This window comes from Pezoporus flaviventris, unplaced genomic scaffold, assembly GCF_033815535.1.
Source record: "Pezoporus flaviventris isolate CSIRO_AGI_PZ_B2104156 unplaced genomic scaffold, CSIRO_AGI_Pfla_v1 ptg000031l, whole genome shotgun sequence".
Lineage (NCBI taxonomy): Eukaryota > Metazoa > Chordata > Aves > Psittaciformes > Psittacidae > Pezoporus > Pezoporus flaviventris.
The window spans coordinates 48,029,805-48,049,103 of record NW_026892579.1 but is presented as its reverse complement, the minus strand read 5'-3'; the positions used below and the strand labels follow the sequence as shown (position 1 = coordinate 48,049,103).

The following is a 19,299-nucleotide window of genomic DNA, read 5'->3' as shown; positions in this document are numbered from 1 at the left end:
TGTAGAACAATGCTGCAGCAAGTGCCAATTTTTATTTCTGATTTCCCAAAGATGTTCTTGTACAAGGTAGCTTACCATCCCCACCCTCTCTGGCTACCTCTGGCATTTCCTCCACAGCATCTGAACATCCTCCGCATACACTCAATGACCAGATGTTCTCTGTCACGCTGTTCCTCCAAAACTAAGCTGAAGAGAGAAAAAAAAAAAATCTGAAAAAAAAAAAGGAACTCAAACTAAATCATGCAGGGATTACACTAACAGAAAATGATGCTCTTGCTATGGAAACTATTAAAGAAAACCTGATTTTGTCTTTATATAGTAGGGTTCATTAACTTTCTCTCTGGTACAGCTAATGACCTGAACAGAAGCTGTGGTTCATTAGTGATCTTTCTGTCTCTGCCTGGCAGTTGAACAGAAAAAAAGAAAGAGCTGGAAGGAGAGACAGAAGCTCTAAGTGAGACAGAACAGCATTACATGTTTCCAGGTTAGCAGAACAAATTTTCTTCTATTCCTGTCCTTGAAATAGGAATATTTACAGCTAAACTCATCCTTTATACCAGAGTGGATTTAGTCATCAAAAGAGCAGGAAAAGCAGTTTGTTTACCCTCTCTTCACTAATTTTTTGTTCAGGAGCTGCCAGGATCTGCTTTGATCTCTGGAGCTTATAGGATCTTAAGGTTTGCTCTGCCTTATGAGCAGCAGCTCCATGGGGTCATTTTGGCAGCAGGAATCAGCTGCAGGGAGGTTCAGGAATATCCTGGTCTGATCTGCTTTGCAGGCATCCAGCTCCTGCAGGAAATGCCTTGCGAGTTTGCATTGGTGCAGCCTTCTTCAAACTGCCTTTGTAATAACGTTCATCCAGCAGGATAAGGACAGGGTGGATAGTGCTGCGTACCTGGCTCAGGGGTGGTGCTGATGCAAACCAAAGCAAGCTCAGGGAGCTATGAAAAGGTGTTTCTGTTTCCCTGAGTGGAAAGATTCCCACTTTTTAAAGTTACTTGTGAAAGCCTTCTTTGTGGAGCTGTGATTATCAAGAAAATCTATTCCTCTTCAGCATGCCATTCTTACAGAACAAGGAAGAGTCTTTAACTAATATTGAGGCAGAAGAGAGGAAATGGGCAAAAAAGAGAAAGAAACATTAAAATATTACATAACTTACAAAATAATACACTAAAATATTCTGCCACTCAAATTTTCATGGCTGTTTATTTTTTCTGAACATCATTGCACTTAGCTTTTAATGTCATAATAAAATTGAATACCTCTTATCACCTCTTGTATTTAAACTCAATTTTGTCAGAAAAAGGTGTGCAGTTTACTGTGACTTTAAAATGAACATTACCAAATGTAGCATGTGAATTCCAGGCAAGTAACCAGTGAAAATTACCTGCCTATGAAGGTAATTTTCTCTTTCCCTGTTTTTTGATACATGGTGCAACACTAAAATATATATCTTAAGTGTTTTTAGAAGAATTAGTCTTAATTATAATCAAATGTAAAGAAGCAGTTAGTTAAATAAATAATATTAGATGGCTACTGATATGTCAGACCGGTAAACATAAACTGCATGCTTGGTTTGGGTAGTTAATGTTTTCAGAAAGCTCTAGGTGAACAGAAGTATGAATGAATGAATGAATGAGTGGACCAAGAGCTGGTGGCATACATTTTTCAACTTGAAAGGGATCCTGAGTCATACACAATACTAACCTATAGTCACCAAAATTAGACATGGAAAAGACATGTCAGACAAAGCAAACTGTTTTATTTTTAGTTCTCTGTGTTACTTTGTCCAATCTAACTTTAAGTATTGGAAGCAGTAGGTCATCCCTATGGGTTAACATGCCACACTCACTATTGAATTTTCAGTGATATTCAGCCTAATTTTCCCTTCGTTTAATTTCTTGATGTTGCTCCTACTTATATCTATATACTCAAGCCTTTATTTATTTATCTATTATTTTGTTTCCTTTGAACATGCAGAATAACGGCTTTGTTATTATTCATCTTACAAGCATTTTGGGATTCAGAGTGCCTGTGAAGTTGCCCTCAAAGCAAGTGTTGTGCTGCCTAAGGATCTAGCTGCCTGGATGAGTTAGGTCCCTGGCACCCATCTGCACATAAGATATAGATAAGACTTTGAAGTGCCATGCCAAAGTGTATGGAAGATAAGTTACCCCTTACAGCTAACCTAAAGCAGACACTAGCTTGTAAGCAATGTCTGAGCTTATCCACCCCCTGTCTCGTCGTTGTTCAAAACACAGATGACAAAGCTGTCATCTGCTGCTTGTAATTTAGGCAACCCACATGGAAAATAAGATTAAGAATGGTGGCCTTCATACAGTTTGCATTATTTGTCTGTTTTTGATTATTTTTCCTACTAAAGCATCACTCCCTGTTGTGGGCTGCTCCCCTTTTGGCCACAGATTGTAAGAGTAGCTCAGACACCTGCAAATAGCTGATCTTCAATATGTTGAACTGCTTAAAAGCAATGGTGTTAGCCCTGTTGGCTGGACTAGGACCTTCCTGGAAATCAAAGACATGAGTCACCTTCTGTGGCTGTACACGTGCACCTGACCTTTTTGAAAGGGGCTCACAGTGGTGGGTCAGGGAGATGCAGGAAAACGTTTCCATGCTAAAATTTTACAAGTGATATTTAGGATTGTAGCATGGTTTAAGTTGGAAGTGACCACTGTAAATCCCATGTCTCTTGCTCCATTGCAAAGCAGGGCCAGCTTAGGTCAGGTTGCTCAGGGCTGTGTCCAGCTCAGTTCTGACTGTCTACAAAGATAAGGATTTGCAGCTTTTCTGGGATACATGTTCTGGTGTTTGACTCTGTCATGGTAAAAAAAAAAAAAAAAGTATAATCAGAATTTCCTTTGCTGCACTTGTAGTTTTGCAAATCTTTGTTGTACATCCAAGTACAACAATAAGGTTATTTGTCTGTTTGTCCAAGCCTCATAAAAATAAAGCCTTTTTAAGGTATCAGTTAAGGGGAGTTTTATGTTTACTGCATTGTTTGCTAAAAGTGTGGTCTTAGGTCATACTATCATACTATCATCACCTGATATTCAAGTGGAAATTTGAGGGCCCTGGTATTGAAGTTCTGAAGACCTAATATATCCTTATCATCCTGTTTGCCCTCTGTAGGAATTGCCAGTGATCTCACCAGAGTGCTGACCTGTAATACCCATGTACACCTTCTTGTTCTCAACATTGATTGCATTATTATAGAAATGCTTCAGGCACTGGGGCTTCTCCATGTGTATGTTGAAAGTGCAGTAGTGGTCTTGTTTGTCATTCACCAAGGACTCAGAAAAGTATAAGGAATAAAAAATCAGCAGGGAGGTCCATAACTGCCTCTACTTTGAACCTCTGTGTGCAGCTTACCGACAGCACAGTGATCCTCATAATTGTCCACAGCTCCTTGAAGGCCCATCAATCTGAGAACAAGGTGCCCTACTTTCATTGACCTTTCTCGTGTATCTTGTGACCTGCACATACTGTGTATACCTGGGTTGCTTCAAAGAGCTGTTGCGCTGCATCTCTCTTGATGCCTTATAGCAATAAATTCATTATAAGCCTGAATGGCAGTTCTTGGCTCCAGAAGCTAGTTACACAAATGCCTTTCTTATTGGTAAAAGTGACACACATTCATAATTAAAAAGCAGGAACAGTTTGAACATTGTCCTGTATCTCTGCTACAGCAGTACAATTCATAAATAGCAATAATAGGAACTGGGCTGGAGGACTGAAGGTGAGAGGAAGTCTTTTGGAAAGAGCTCTAATAAGAGGGATAAAAATGAAATGTTGTGGTGTTGCGTGATGTTATAATTGGCTGGTGCAATTACATTTTGTGTACCTTATGATAATGGAATTTATTTTCATAGATAGATACACTTTGAGGATCATAAGTGTTAGATGTACTGCAGAAGATATCAGTCTACACTGATATATTTGCCTTGGATGTCTGTGGGCTTGGGAAGAACAGGATTACATGCACACAACTCTTGATGGGTTATGTGACATTCATTTGTAAAAGGGGCTGCTCTTTGATTTTCTGAGTATAATTACAGAAACTCACTGTTTTCTTTCTCTGCTATTGATGTCTGAAGGACTTTCATTGCAGTGAATTTCATCCCAGGAGAACTGTGATCTCTACCTTTTTAAATTGCGGTGACATGTTGCTATTGTCATTTGTACTAATGGCTGATATGGGTCGCAAGGAATCACTGAATGAATAAGAAAAGAAATGCATCTTCATTTTATTAATGAAAGCAGAAAAGGAGCTCATCTGTCTCCAGATTTATAAAATCATAGAATCATAGAATAGTTAGGGTTGGAAAGGACCTTAAGGTCATCTAGTTCCAACCCCCATGCCATGCGCAGGGGCACCTCACACTAAACCATGTCACCCAAGACTGTGCAACCTGGCCTTGAACACTGCCAGGGATGGAGCATTTACAGCTTCCCTGGGCAACCCACTTTAGTGCCTCACCACCCTTACAGTAAAGAACTTCCTCCTTATATCCAGTCTAAACTTCCCCTGTTTAAGTTTGAACCCATTACCCCTTGTCCTGTCACTACAGTCCCTAATGAAGAGTCCCTCCCCAGCATCCCTATAGGCCCCCTTCAGATACTGGAAGGCTGCTATGAGGTCTCCAAGCAGCCTTCTCTTCTCCAGGATGAACAGCCCCAACTTTCTCAGCCTATCTTCATATGGGAGGTGCTCCAGCCCCCTGATCATCCCCGTGGCCCTCCTTTGGACTTGTTCCAGCAGTTCCATGTCCTTTTTATGTTGAGGACACCAGAACTGCACACAATACTCCAAGTTAGATCTCACAAGAGCAGAGTAGAGGGGCAGGATCACCTCCTTCGACCAGCTGGTCATGATCCTTTTGATGCAGCCCAGGATATGGTTGGTTTTCTGGGCTGCGAAAAATTTCTGGAAGCTCTGGAAATTGTGGAACTTCGGAGCTGTCTAACTCAAGTGGTGGAAATTAAGGCTACCCTATAGTGTCCTAGGAAACATATTCCCTAGAGGAAGGCTGATGTTAGTTATCACAGTCAATTAATACTGGTATAATGTGGACAATTATCCCTAGCACTGAGCTGTATTTGGTCTGAAAAGCCTGAGTCCAGATTTGGAGGAAGTTAAAAATTGAGGTGCAAATGTGAATTTTTATTACATACTATCTGCAGTTTGAAAAGAACTTTTTTTGTGGATGAGATGGAACAAATTTTTCATCTGGGATTTTCAAAGATTTTCAGATAAGTGCTCTGTTTTCTTGCCAGCAGCATCTGAGCACTCAGGTATTCCTGTTTTATTTTGTAAGTGATGCAATGGATAAGTTACACAACTGCTGGAAGGCAATGCAGCTCCTGAGAATTGAGCAGAATAATAAGGTTTTACAGGCAGTGTATAGCTTTTGCCATCTGTCTTAAATTTCACCACTACTTCAGTCCAAAGACCTCCCAGACTTTGGCAAGGCTGAGTGGCTTGACACTTGAACTTCTTTTCCTGCTAGGCACCTGACTGAAATCCTGCCGGCTGACCCAACAACTGGAGCTAACTATGAGTCGGTGACATGGGCACTCCATGCAAGACCTTTTTGCAAGGAAAGGCTGTTTGACTGATAAAAGCTGCATCCCTTTTCATAGGTGAGCACAGTAAATGTGATAAGATAAATAAAAAAAAATGTATGGTAAGTCAGCACCTTGCCACTGCTGGCCCAGCCCTCCTGCAGAGCTGCAGGAGCCCTTTGCCTACTGATTTGTCTTGTTTGTACTCAGGTCACTTCACACCATAACGTGGTAAAAAGCCATCTGTGCGCCTGGGGTTACAGTTGGCAAGTCCGGCTTGAAGCTGGCTGAACACAAGCGTGAGACTGGGCTGAAGTCAGACTTCTGTTTGGTTGCAATTCAGGAAATGCTCGTGCTGATCCTGGGCTGACACAAATTTCACAATCCCCTTTACTCCTCTTCCCTTCTGACCCCTGGTTGAGCTGGGCAAGTGGCTCCCAGCCAGGCTTCAGAGTGAGAAAAAAATAGCAGTATGTTTTCAAGAGCTCTTAAAGAGTTCTATTTTTCACATTCCTTGCAAGCTACTGCTGTGCTTATTTGCCTATCAATTCATTTTCTCTTTGCTGGTACGTTTCCTCTATATTTAGCACATTTCAAAATAGGACTAGATTGTACAGACACAGAATCATACAGTAGGGCTTTATTTACCATACCGCAATAACTGTGTTCATAAATCTAACCTCTCTTTGTCAACCTCATATACCTGTCTTTTCTTTCTTCCTTTTGATTCCTGTCCTTACTTCCCTCTGCTGATAGCAGACAGTAGGAGCTGCTGTCATTCAGTATCTCCAAGTATTATGGTCCACTTACTTAAACGTGGATGCTGATATTAAACTTAAGGCATCCAAGTTTGACTCTTTTGTCTTACTTACATTTTTGTGGCTGTTTATTGTTTATACTTTTCTAATGATAGACATTTCTGGGTTATTAAGATTTATAGCAGGCAGGAAAGAAAAGAGTGGCTGTTTATCTCAAATGCAGTTTCCTTGGTTATCTGAGTTTTGAAGGGGTCTCTAAATGTTAAAATGAACTTAGACTAGCAGGTAATAGTGTATTGAAAGCCTTTCCTGGAAAATATTTAGACCAATATTTTTAAGGACATATGCTTAATTTTAACCTTCATAATACCGCAGTTGTATAATACTTATAATATAATGTACATGATATAATTAATAATTAAATGTTACAATATAACTATATACAATTTATTCAAATATCTAAAAAAAAATCAAAAATCTAACCCAATACAACCCACATAGATCCCCTGAAATATGGTAAAATTAAAAGCTATGAAAAGCAAATTTTTTTCTTGGGCTCAAACTTCTTGTAATTACAGTAAATGATGAGACAGAGGGAACTCAGAATGGGCCAAACTGAAATCAATTAAATCTAGGATTTCCTAGACTTAATTTAGTAAAACATTGTTATTGGTCTTGAACAGCAAATCCTGGACTAGTTTGTGAGCCATACTGGTAGGCTGTGGAGCTGTAGATCCACAGATGCTCAAAAAATTTGTAATTTCTGTTGCATTTTCAGTAAAAAACTTGAACATGGAAGGGTATAGGTATTCATGGTAAATGCTGAACATAGACTCATTTCTTGAGATTTTGGGGAAGACCACTCCTACATATGGAACATGAAACTGCTACGGCTCTGCTTTCCATTTGCACAGCTTCATCTTGGTTATCCCATTCATAAAATGAAAAGAATAAAACTAGGGTATATCAGCACAACAATGAGAGGAGAATCTAGTGAAGGAGCTGGGAACTGCTATGTACCATGCTCTGAGAAAGCTGAAGTGTGCGCTTTTGCCATACAGTGCATGACCTGTTGCTGGTTTTGGGTAACTACAGGAGTTACATACAACTCTTCCTGAGACTCAAGAGGGATAAGATACCTGAACCCACTAAACTAATGTGAAAATGCCAGTTTTAAAGATTGCACACTGTTTACCACACATTTTACTGTAGAGAAGCATTTCTTCTAAATCCAAGGTTTTCCTGGAACAGGAAAGACTATTAAGGAGCTACTGAATTTTGCATGTGGCAGAGCAGAAGAAACATGTCCTTTCAATAATCTTCTGTGTACATAAATGTGCTCATGGACATGTGAATTTTATGATAATTTTATTAACCAGTCAATAAATACACACAAAAGGGGTGGGGAAGAGAGGTCATAGTTTTGTCTTACCAACTTTTAAGATAATCTGTTTCATAGAGCTATATGCAAAAAGTAGGCATAACTTTCGGTATCTTTCAGGTCCATCACATATTACTTACTTTGGTGGTCTTACCGCACTTAGGGAGATAGATGGGTATATCAGAAAATTATCTATACATAATTTGTCATATTTGGGCACCAGTGACAACAGCCTCTCGACTTTGGAAGAAACCAGGGTTAGTATGGTGAGGAAAAGAAATAACTTTTTATCCTGAGGCTTAGTTCTTCCCATGCAGCACAGAGGGCAGCTGAAAGCTCATGTGGAGAAACTAAACTGCTGAAACATTGCGTGTTTAACATGGAATGAGAATACAAATGCGAGAATTTACTGTTCACCAATGCCAACCCTTGAAAATAAACTTGAATGAAAACCTGATGGGATTACCACAAAAAGTCCTCCTGAATAAAGTGGAGAGGTTTTAGAAACAAAATCTATTATCTGTCATCCCATCATTAACAAAGAGGAATAACTGGCAGAATTGTTGCAGAATTTAAAAAAGACATCAAAATATAGGCAAGAAAAATATACAGGGGAAATATTTCTTGGGAAGAGTCCTGCACTGGCAGGGGGAGGGATTGGATAGTTTTGTTGGCCTTTTTTGTCACTCAGTTTTAGGAGTCTATTATGTTATTTTGCAGAGTGAAGAGTGGTTACAATGATTAATGGACCTCAGGGTTGGTGTCCGAGCAGCCAGCCAGACGAATGAATCTGTACAGTATTCTCAGTGTGGAGCAATGCAAGGGATGCCTGAGACCTGCTGGGGTGGCAGGTAGGGGAGCTGCACCCTGCAATGTGAGGAATTGTAATTGTCAGAAACAAAATGACAACTACACTAGAAAGTCTTTTAACCCAATTATTGTGCCCACCTGTAATCCCTGCCAGCAGCAATGACATCCGCTCCTAGTCCCATTCCTCCACAGCACCACACTGGAGCCTTTGGCTCTCTCTGCACCATGCAGCTGCAGCACTGGCACCAGTGACTCCTTCCCTCCCTCCTGATCTATGCTGTCCCTTGCCATGGTTCAGGGTATGGGCTGTCCTCCCCACTCTGGCTCTGCAACTCCTGACTTGCTAGAGAGCCATTATGGTCCACCTCCTGGAAGCTTTGTGAAAAGCTGGAAGGCATATTGCATCAGATACCATGTTAAAACAAAATGGGACCATAGGCTAAAGGGGAAAAACATCCTCAATAAGGAAAATAGGATGGATTATATGGAGAAGATGTCAATTTATGAAGGTGTTCATAATATTTGTTTCAGAAAGTTCTCTGCAGGTATTGGGGCTCTGCTGAGACTACCCTTAGAGAAACCAGCTGGGATAGAAGAACTCTTCCTTCACAGCCATCCCCTCCTACCTACCATGCCAGACCAGATGCCAATTCACCTGCAGACTTGAAGCAGAAAATTAAGAGCAGCAGATGTTGCAGCCTGCAGAAAGCCTGGTGGTAGCTGAGCATTTGAACTCCTAGAGAAGAGTTCTTGTGGAGAAGGCCACTAGCTGACTGCAGGATTGCAGCACACCGTGCTTTTGGAAGATTTCAGAGTTTTACTGTGAAATATTCTCATGGAGGAAAACCCCAGATGTATCAGGATCTTCTAAGTACATTGTGCAACCACTTGTGAGTTTGTCCTGCCAGTCCACTGCCTTGCTGGAGTCTTGTGCTGCAGTGCTGTTGGCAGTGTCCTTGTCCTGGAGTGTTTTGGAAAAGTGATGGGACTTTTTCTCTGCATGGTTACGTTTGAGTCCCTCTGCTCCATAACAAGAAGAAAGAAGAAATTATATTGTGCGGGCATCTCGGGGGGAGGGGGGAGGGGGGGAGAATATTTTTTTAGTCCAACAGTGTAAAAGGAATATATTCTGGCTTTTTCATTCAAGCTTCCTTCCATCATGGCATAATTATGCCCCATATGCCCTTAGATATTGAATAAAATATATAGTGTTTACTCTCGCTTTAAACCCATGTTTTATCTAAATAAATCCTATAGAATGCAAAAACACCAAAATTGCTCCACTGTGTCAGACTGGAGGCTCAGCTGCCTCAGCGCTACCTAGCGATACCCTATTATGGCTGCCTATGGAAAGTTTTATTCTTCACACTGTGGATTTCTACAACAGCATAATGTTGGTTTCCATTTTATCCTCTGCCTTATGATGCCAGCATTTAGTGCTCTGTTTATCATTCTGACCACTGCTGAACATCGAGCTGAAGTTTTCAGAAAACTATCCAGTGTGAGGCACTGCTGATGATGTAGAGTTGTTCCTCAGTGTGTTCATTGCTTGGCATTTGTAAAGTCTTAATTTTGTCTGCACTCCCCATTGCTGGTTTTGGTTGATTTTAGGTTCTTTGAGGCATGCACCAAGCAGGGTGCTGGACTTGCCTGTGATGCTCCATGATGACAACTAAATTCTTCAGGTTTTTTCCTCTGTTTGCTGATGAAAGTAATTAACTTCATACAAAACATGATAAAAGAATATATTAATTTCACTTCAAACCTGTCCTATTCTGCTTTTTATAAAGCTGTGATGTTTGTCTCCTATGTGAATGAATACAGTGTTTTATTTTGCATGGCAAAGGATGTGGTGATCGCCAGTGTTATGTAAAAATAATATAAGTAGGGTCAGCAGTACATAGTCTGTTTGATGCTCCTGTTTTCCTTTTCTTTTTTATTTTACCTCCTTAGACCTTGTAGTTACTCAGTGATTTTTTTTATTTAATTATTCATTGTAGCTGGATGATTGATGTTGTTTCACTTTGGTTCTTTGCAACTTCTTGATTCTTTAGTTGTCAAAATGACAAGGACTCTGTGATTAATTAAAACCTTTATTTTACTCTGTTATTGTTCATCTTCAGTCAAACCTAAATTTTTACATATTCCAAAATGTAATAAATATTCCCCTAATGTAGGTTGCTAAAATTTAGATCAAGGAATAGCTTAATTTATATTTCATTATTGTTATTTTTTTGTATTAAATTTTTTATGCATGCACACATGTGTAATGTGTAAATTTTTTATACATGAACACATACAATATTTCTTGTGAAAGATGTTAAATTAAAAACTCTATACAAGAAACCTGCCAGTATGGCCTGGTGCTGGATGATCACCGTTGTAAATTTCTTCACAGAACTCTCTTTTTTCCTAAGGAAGAAGAGAATAATTAAGAGTGGCTCCTTGTCAGGACTGGCAAAACTCCCTCTCTCTAGCTGTCATTAATTGCAGTGCTCTTTTTGGTGTTGTGTACATACAGCATGGATTCCTCTCAGCTATCTTTAAGTGTTTGGTGTTGATATGTACATCTGAATTAGTTATCTTAAGGTCTCTGTCCTGGGTTCAGCAGTAGCAGTCATTTTTCTCCTTCTTGGTAGCTGGTGCAGTGCTGTGTTTTGACTTTTGGCCTGGAAACAGAGCTGATAGCAATGTTTTGGTTTGGCCAAGGGCTTTGTGAGCCTCATGCTCTGCCAGGGAGGAGGAGAAGCTGTGAGGAAGCAGAGACAGGACACCTGACCCAAACTAGCCAAAGAGCTATTCCATACCACAGCACGTCATGCCCAGGATGTAACTGGGAGTTAGCCGGAAGGACTGGTAGACTGTGGGGTTGGAGGAGGTATAGGTCGGGGCTTGGTTGGGCTGGGGGGGGCGAGTTATTGGTCGGCTAGTGGTGAGGTGATGTATTCTCTTCCTTGTTATTTCCTTTATCATTATTATTATTGGTGGTAGCAGCAGTGATTTGTGTTATACCTTAGTTACTAAACTGTTCTTATCTCAGTTGCATTCTTTTCGATTCTCCTCTCCATCCCTCTGAGAGTAGGGGGAGGGAAAGAAGGGGGGGAGTGAGTGAATGAGTTACCTGACTGGGTTTAAACCACGACAGTCTCCTTATAGTTGGTGGAAAGAAATAAGCACTCTCAAAGGTGTAATTAATCTCATATGAAATCAGACATCTAAAATAGGGCTGCTGAACTGCATCCTATTCCCTGATAAGAAAAGGGTGAGCCTGCACATTTGGTCAGATAATTCCTACTCAGACACACTGGGACCTGGACTAAGATCATAGAATCATGGAATTCTTAGGTTGGTAAAGACCTTTAAGATTGTTTAGTCCAACCATTAATCTAACACTGCCAAGTCCATTACTAAACCATGTCCCTAAGGGCCTCTGTTTAGTACGGTTTTTGAAAACATCCAGGGACGGTGATTCCACTACTTCTCTAAGCAGCTTTTCAGTGAAGAAATTTTTCCTAATATCCAGTTTAAACCTGCCCTGATGCAGCTTTAAGCTGTTGCCTCTTGTCCTATCCCTTGCTACTTGAGGGAAAAGACCAGCCACCTCCTTGCTCCATCCTCTTTTCAGGTAGCTGTAGAGAGCAATAAGGTCCCCCCGAGCCTTCTCTACTATGATGACTGATTTATTTTGTGTATCTGGACATAAAGAAAGCAACATCTCCCAGTTCCTCTGTTGGGCCTGGGCAGAGTGCCATTTCATTCCTAGTTTCTTGTGACATCTTCTTTCTCAGAGAGAAATGCCTCATTCTAAAAAATGGGATTTAACATCCCCTTTCATATGCCTTTGTGTACAAAAACTCAGTTGCAGTGACAACAGCTGTGAATGGGAGGATGCATTCATTTGAATTAATTCATTCCACTGAACCTACAGAAATACGTTAACCCAAGATGGCCCAGCCTTTGCAGTGTTGGGGTGGACCTCTGTGTAGTGGTTTTTGGCAGGTGTGGCAGGGAAGCTATTGCAGTGGTGAAGTGACCACAGGTTGTGGGTGTTCTCCATAGGGGTAGGTGATGGGGAGGCACGGGGCTACATGACCAGTATGCCAATCAGCCTTTACCCTGGAACAGACATTCCTAATTCCTCTCGGGAAGAGCTGATGGGTTGGTTGGAAGTAGTTTAAAGTGTGTTTGGCTTTCTGGAATTGCTTTCACAGACCAATTTATTTTTCCTGGGGTCTCATGTGAGAACAAACTCATTAAATTTTTGATATGATTCCTTGAATGGCTGACTCATGAATTCTAATGTTTCAAATTGTCATGTATATAGCACATCAGATTTTGCTGGCAAACTGGTTTTGGCTTTCCTTTCAGTATTTGTTTAGGATTTTTTTCTAGTTAATTCTGGTGCTTCTTATTTCTTGCTTTCTCTTTTTAATGTTCCCAAAGATGTAATAGACTAGACCTGAAGTTACAGTTACTTGGTCTGCTAGAAAAATAAATAAATTGGCTCAAGTAAATTATGAAAGTAGAATTCATATAATAATAATACTTTTGCTGATTGATATAGTCTTCCATTGCAGAAAACTCAATAAAATATTAATTAGGAAAAAAACCCAAACAGATAAGCAAAATGCAATTAAACCCATATTTTAAAACATCCTGAAGTTGCAGATTTTTTGTCAGTTCCTTTGATGGCATTGAATAGATACTTACTCTGCTCTGGAACTTTAGAAATATCATTCCTGAGCTGCTGATTCTGCTCAGTAGAAGGGATCAAGATCAGATGTGGAAACACAAGGTACACAAGAGTATATCTGCTGCCAAAGTGAATGCCTGTGCATATTCCACAAAAGATACCCGCCTATGTGCTTTTCAGATTTTTGTCAGACACTAGCATGTCTTTCTGATGTATTACTATACATGGAATGATCTTTTCCTGTAATTTCAGCTTTAGAGTGTAAAGAAACCTCCTCATCATTCTACATCATAAACTTCTGTAACAGAAAGGAGAAAAAAAATTTCACCGTTATAAAATCTGATTGACTCTATTGAAACAAAAAAATGAGACAGCAACAAAGCAAGTTCCTCCCACATCCTTCTTTTGCTAGATTTACACATTTCCTGTGAAGCAATTGCTTCATAAAAATCTGGCCAAATGTTTAGGGCTGGTATGAAGGGTCACTCAGAGTGACACTCAGAGTGGCAATGTCCCCTTAGGCTATACTAGGGACCAGGGTAGGGTTCGTCCTCTTTCCATGATGCCATGGAACAGATTATTTTGTTCAGATAAACCCAGTTTAACACTCAGTTAAACACGTTCCTTTCTAGTCCATAGAACAAAATTTCTACTTTCAAACTTCTTACTGGAACCACCCTTGGGATGAGATATCTCCTGAAAGATGTCCAGGCATTGTCAAGGGCAAAATGAGCTGGCAAAGGCCATACCAGGGACAGCATTGACATTTGAGATACCTGGATGGACACTAGACTGTGCTTGAACCTGTGCCCTAACACTGTTGGTTTTTTTTATCCTTCTCCTTTATTTTACTCCTGTAAGGCAAATATTGCCTCATATGGATTAAATGGGAAAATGCTAGGAAACTAAAATAGGGAGCACTGGGACACCTAAGACAAATAATGAAATCCAGAAAAGGGAGATCAGTGTCAAGAATGAGTATGCTTCACGGTATACAGTCAGAAAAATACAGCTGTAATTCAGGAAGAAGACACCTGAATATCAGATCTACCTTTTCTTAACTAAGTTCTCTCATGCTGGGTTGCCATGAAACTTGCTCTTCCTCTACCACCACCCGTTTTGCCTGCACAAAGCTACAGAGAAATTTGCCTGTGGTAGCAGGGTGAGATTGTGCACCTGTTCGGAACACCCTGTCATCTCTGGTTAGAGCCTTCTGCGTATGGTGGGAGCAGAGACGGGAATGATCCCAACTCTCCCATTTCTTGGGCAAATATGTTAACTGGCAGGTAATTCTAAACTCCTGCTACAATAGCTGCAAAATACCCGCCCAGCCACAGCACTAACAAAAAAAAATTTTTTTCTAAATGCTTTAGGTAACTGATCAAGTTATGAATTTATGAAGTTTTCTCATTGTTTTCCTGAATGTAGGAACCTAAGCAATGTAATTAATATAGTTTAAGTTCTTTCAACATCATCATTTAATTGCTGATGAATCCATGTACACTAAACCCTAAAAATTACGTGTTCAGTTAGATTTTTACTTTATTTTTCAGATCCGTCTCAGACTATTCTTCATAGAACCCACAGTTTATTTGGCTGCATTTCAAAAGAATTTGTTTGTAGTTGTAGAATTGCAAGCTGACTTTTTAGGTTGGCTTACCAAGTGGTGTTATCAAGTTCTTTGTCTCAATCCATAGTGATGTAAAGGATTTAAACCCACTCAACTTGCTGTCTTTTCATAACAGTATGGAAGTTTTAAGCTGGATGTAGCTGAAGAACACTTTTCTGTCTTCCCACCTGCTGCCATTATGGCAACAGATGAGATTGCCTTGTCTTTGAAAACATTTGCACTTTACCCTTATTAAAGATAATGGGAATTTTGGCAACATGCCAGTGGAAGGTATCTGTCAGACTTGAATGCAAACAGCATGCAAGTCTTCCATGTAGGTGGGATCAGGATATAGTCATTGTATTTTCAAATATATGTTACGAAATATTTAGATGGAAATAGTTAAGTGCTACAAGATTAAGTGTGACTTTTGGAGGTATTGTTTATCATTTGTCTCTTCTACGAAGAATAAGGCTGAGGTCTTCTGAAAAATGATTGCATGCTAAAAATAATCATCCTTGTGCATAAACAAAAATTACATGGAAAATCACAAATCTAATGGTTCCAGTTTGGAGCATTTTGATTTTTTTAAATGCATTTTAGCTTTAAATTGATCACATTTTATGGGTTGTGGGTTTGTGGTTTTTTTTGTTTTTTTTTTTATGTTTTCAAAGATAGAAAAATATTGTTACATGGAAACTGAACAGCCTTTTTGAGCCATAAGCCTTCAGCACGGCCTAATTTTTCTACAAGAGCTAACAAGTTAGCTAAGTGCATTTGTTATTTCACATTTGGAGCAGGAGGAAGAGTGCAGAGAAAATATGATTCCAGTTCTGGATATATCTTTGGTGAGTTGAAGATTTTTTTTGGAGTCTGGTTTGGGTCTATCTTGGTGCCCTGGAAATTGAAAGAGCTGAGGCAGAGTTTGTATGTGCTGACTTTAGAAGCTTTGTGAGGAGCTCAGGACAGGGCTCAGGGACTATATCACAGATCTACTGTACTGCGTGTTATATACATAGTCAATTGTATGCAAACTGCTACCCCATTGAACATAAATGATGAAGAGGAAGGAAAAAAAAAAAGACCTGCTTTGAGTATACTTACATATTTCTGATTTTCCAGCTTTCATGAAATCCTTCTCAAGTCTGTGAAAGTCCTGACTGAAGCAATCTCAGCACTCTCTCAGTGTGAGGCAGTGTGAAGGTGGATCAAGTTCTGCAAGACTGGAAAAGAGCAAACATGAGACTTAATTTTTTTTTAAAAAAAGGCAAAAGAGTATGTTGTGGAACGATGGTTCTTTTTGTGGGAACATACTAGATAAAAAAATCACGCAGTCTTTTTGTAGGGGACACCAGATGAGTAAGTAGTAAATGAGTAGGCAGCAAATGCAGTGAGTTAACTCATTTGTCAGGATTAAATTGTACCATATCAATCCAAAATCTTTTTATGCGAAGTAACATGCCTTAAGGGTATAGACATCATATAGCTAGGCTTTGTTCAGACTTCCTACATTGTCTCACATTACACGAGCAAATCGGGATTATTGTAAAACAGGGACAAAAGTGTCTGGGGATGTTACATACAGAGCAGTTGCTGGCTCTTCACTGTCAAACTGCTAAGATGAATTAGGAGGGCTCCATGAGGATCTATCCTAGGTTTAGTATGTTCAATGTTTTCACTATAATCCAAAACTAGGTTGTTAGAATATGCTTATTAAGTCTGCAAATGAAATGAATCTGAAAGAGGCGGCAAACAGATTGAAAGATAAGAATTAATTCAAAATGATCACAACAATTTAGAGAAATTGTCTTGAAAACAGCATAGAATTTAATTAGAACAAATGCATGGTTCTGCACTTAGGCAAGGATAAACAGCTGAGAAAATACAATGAGAAAAGTTGAGATAAGGTAGGTAATACAGTCTTGCAAAGAAGTATTTGGAGGTTACAGTGGGTCATGAACTGAATGTGGGTTGAGAGTATTATGCTGTTTATATTACCTTTGTGTGGCAAGGTTTCAGTAGCAGGGAGACCACAGGGGTGGCTTTTGTGAGAGGCTGCTAGCAGCTTTCCCCATGTCCAATGGAGTCAATCTCAACTGACTCCAAGACAGATCTACTGCTGGTCAAGGACAAACCCATCAGTGATGTTGGTAACATGTCTGTGACAACGTATTTAAGGGGGGGGGGGGTGGAAGGGCTGTGAGGAATCCTCCTCTGAGGAGGAAAGAGCAGCAAAAACGTGTGATGAACTGACCACAACCCACATTCCTCATTCCCCTTTAGTACTGCTATGGAGGAGGTAGAAAAAGTGAGAAGTGATGTTAAGATCGGGAAGAAAGGGGATGAAAGAGGAACGCTTTTAAGATTTTATGCTATTTTTCATTGCCCTACTCTGATTTGACTGGCAATAAATGAAACTAATTTCCCTAAGTCAAGTCCATTTTGCGTGTCATGGCAACTGCTGAGTGACCCTGTCCTTACCTCAACCCACAAGCCTTCTGTTACATTTTCTGTCCCCTGTCCAGCTGAGGAGGGGAGTAACAGAGCAGTTTTGGCAGACACCTGATGTCCATCCAGGGTCAACCCATCACACTGTTTCACAGAGGTCAAACACTGCACTGGGATTTATAAACAGCAGCATAGCCCATAAAATTTGTAATTTAATTCTTCATCACAACATTGTTATGGGTTTGAGATATGAACCAGCTGGAGGGAGTACAGAGGAAGGTTAATGAGGAAAGTCTGGGGATCTACAAAGGATGGCATTTTTGGTCACTGTAGAAGACATAAGATAGAGAGGAGAGGTTATAACAGCACCCGATTATGTAGAACAGCTGCGAAGAGAATGTTTTTCTATGGCCATGAATGTTAAGGGAAGAAATAATAGCTCAAGGTGCAGAAAGAGATATTTACTTTAAGTGTTAGGAATGGTTTTGTAATAGTAGGAATTGGTAGGCATTAGGGTTGCCTAAGAATGTTACACAATGCTTATCGTTAGAGATATTGAAGAACAGGTTAAGGAAACAGTGATAAGGTAGTTTGGGAATATGGCAACTATATTATTTCGTTGCTACAGCAAAAAGAATGAATTAGATGATTCCTTCAAGTCCCTTCTAACCCTTTTATGTTTGTAAAGTTTTGTGGTCTTTCTAGGCCCAGTACAGGGAAAGAAGGTATAATGGGGAGCTGGACATAAGCCAGCGTGTGCCCAATCAGCCAAGAAGGCCAACGGCATTCTACCCTGTGTCAGCAACAGTGTGGCCAGCAGAGCCAGGGCGGTGATCATCCCCCTGTACTCAGCACTGGTGAGGCAGCACGTTGAATCCTGTGTTCAGTTCTGGACCCCTCACTACAAAAAAGACATTGAGGTGCTAGAGGGGAGCCAGAGAAGGGCAACAAAGCTGATAAAGGGTCTGGAGCACAAGTGTGATGAGGAATGGCTGAGGGAACTGGGATTGTTTGGTCTGGAGAAAAGAAGGCTTGGGGGGACCTTATTGCTGTCTATAGTTACCTGAATGGAGGTTGTAAGTGAGATCGGGATCGGTCTCTTATCCCAAGTAACAAGTGATAGGACAAGAGGAAGTGGCCTCAAGTTGCACCAGGGAAGGTTTACATTGGATATTAAGAAAAATGTCTTCACTGAAATCATTGTCAAGCCCTGGAACAGGCCGCCCAGTGAAGCGGTTGAGTCACCATCCCTGGAGGTATTTAGAAAACATGTAGATGTGGCACGAAATTACATGGTTTAATGGACTTGGCAATGCTAGATTAACGGGTAGGCTCAATGATCTTAAAGATCTTTTCCAACCTAAATGTTTCTATTATTCTGTATTTGTTGTTGGTCAACAGTTAATGAAGCAAAACATTTATTCAGACACCTATACAAATGTTCTGACTCTCCCAAAGGTTGAATGACTGTTTGTTCTACTGAAATTACTGTGAACTTCAAACACTCGGGACTTCCGTAGATTAGTTTCTTCTCCTGAAACATTTAATGGTCTTTAAAAGGAAAATTTATTTTTATTAAAGCCGTTGCTTATGTTCAAATCAGAGCTGATATTTTAAAAAGTCAATGTACAATGAAATGCCAGAAAAATATTTATTAGGCTTCTTTTCATTTGCGATCATGTTGCCCTTCCTTTTTTTGTAAAAACAGGAAGATATTAACCTCACCTGTGACTGCAGTCAATGTAAGAACTCCTGTTCCCAAGTGATCTTCAAAGCAAAAGTATTAGGAATAAACATGAGGGCTGTGCTATATCATAAAAAGTCATGAATCTTCCTTTAGGACCGATTTTAAGACAAACAAGCAAACTGCAAACAAAGACCATGACAGTCTTTCCTCCTGAGGTTTATACAGTGTATTGGTGGATCTTTCTTTTGATGCTGCAATAGTAAATAACAGATTTTGCTGTATGCTTAGAATAGTTCAAAGCTTCCTGATGCTTTCAATTTTATTAAAACATTC

The 19,299-nt window shown here is 39.9% G+C and overlaps 1 long non-coding RNA gene across 2 annotated transcripts in view; it reads right to left on the bottom strand.

Moving 5' to 3' along the window:
• LOC133273467 (uncharacterized) overlaps positions 1-1,085 on the bottom strand; it is a 66,766-nt gene extending 65,681 nt beyond the window's left edge. For both annotated transcript variants that reach the window (XR_009744824.1, XR_009744825.1), the window contains exons 1-2: positions 896-1,085; positions 76-186 (exon numbers count right to left, since the gene is read on the bottom strand). This is a non-coding gene — a long non-coding RNA (uncharacterized LOC133273467). The remainder of the gene's footprint in view (positions 1-75; positions 187-895) is intronic.
• Between the last annotated feature and the right edge of the window lie 18,214 nt (positions 1,086-19,299).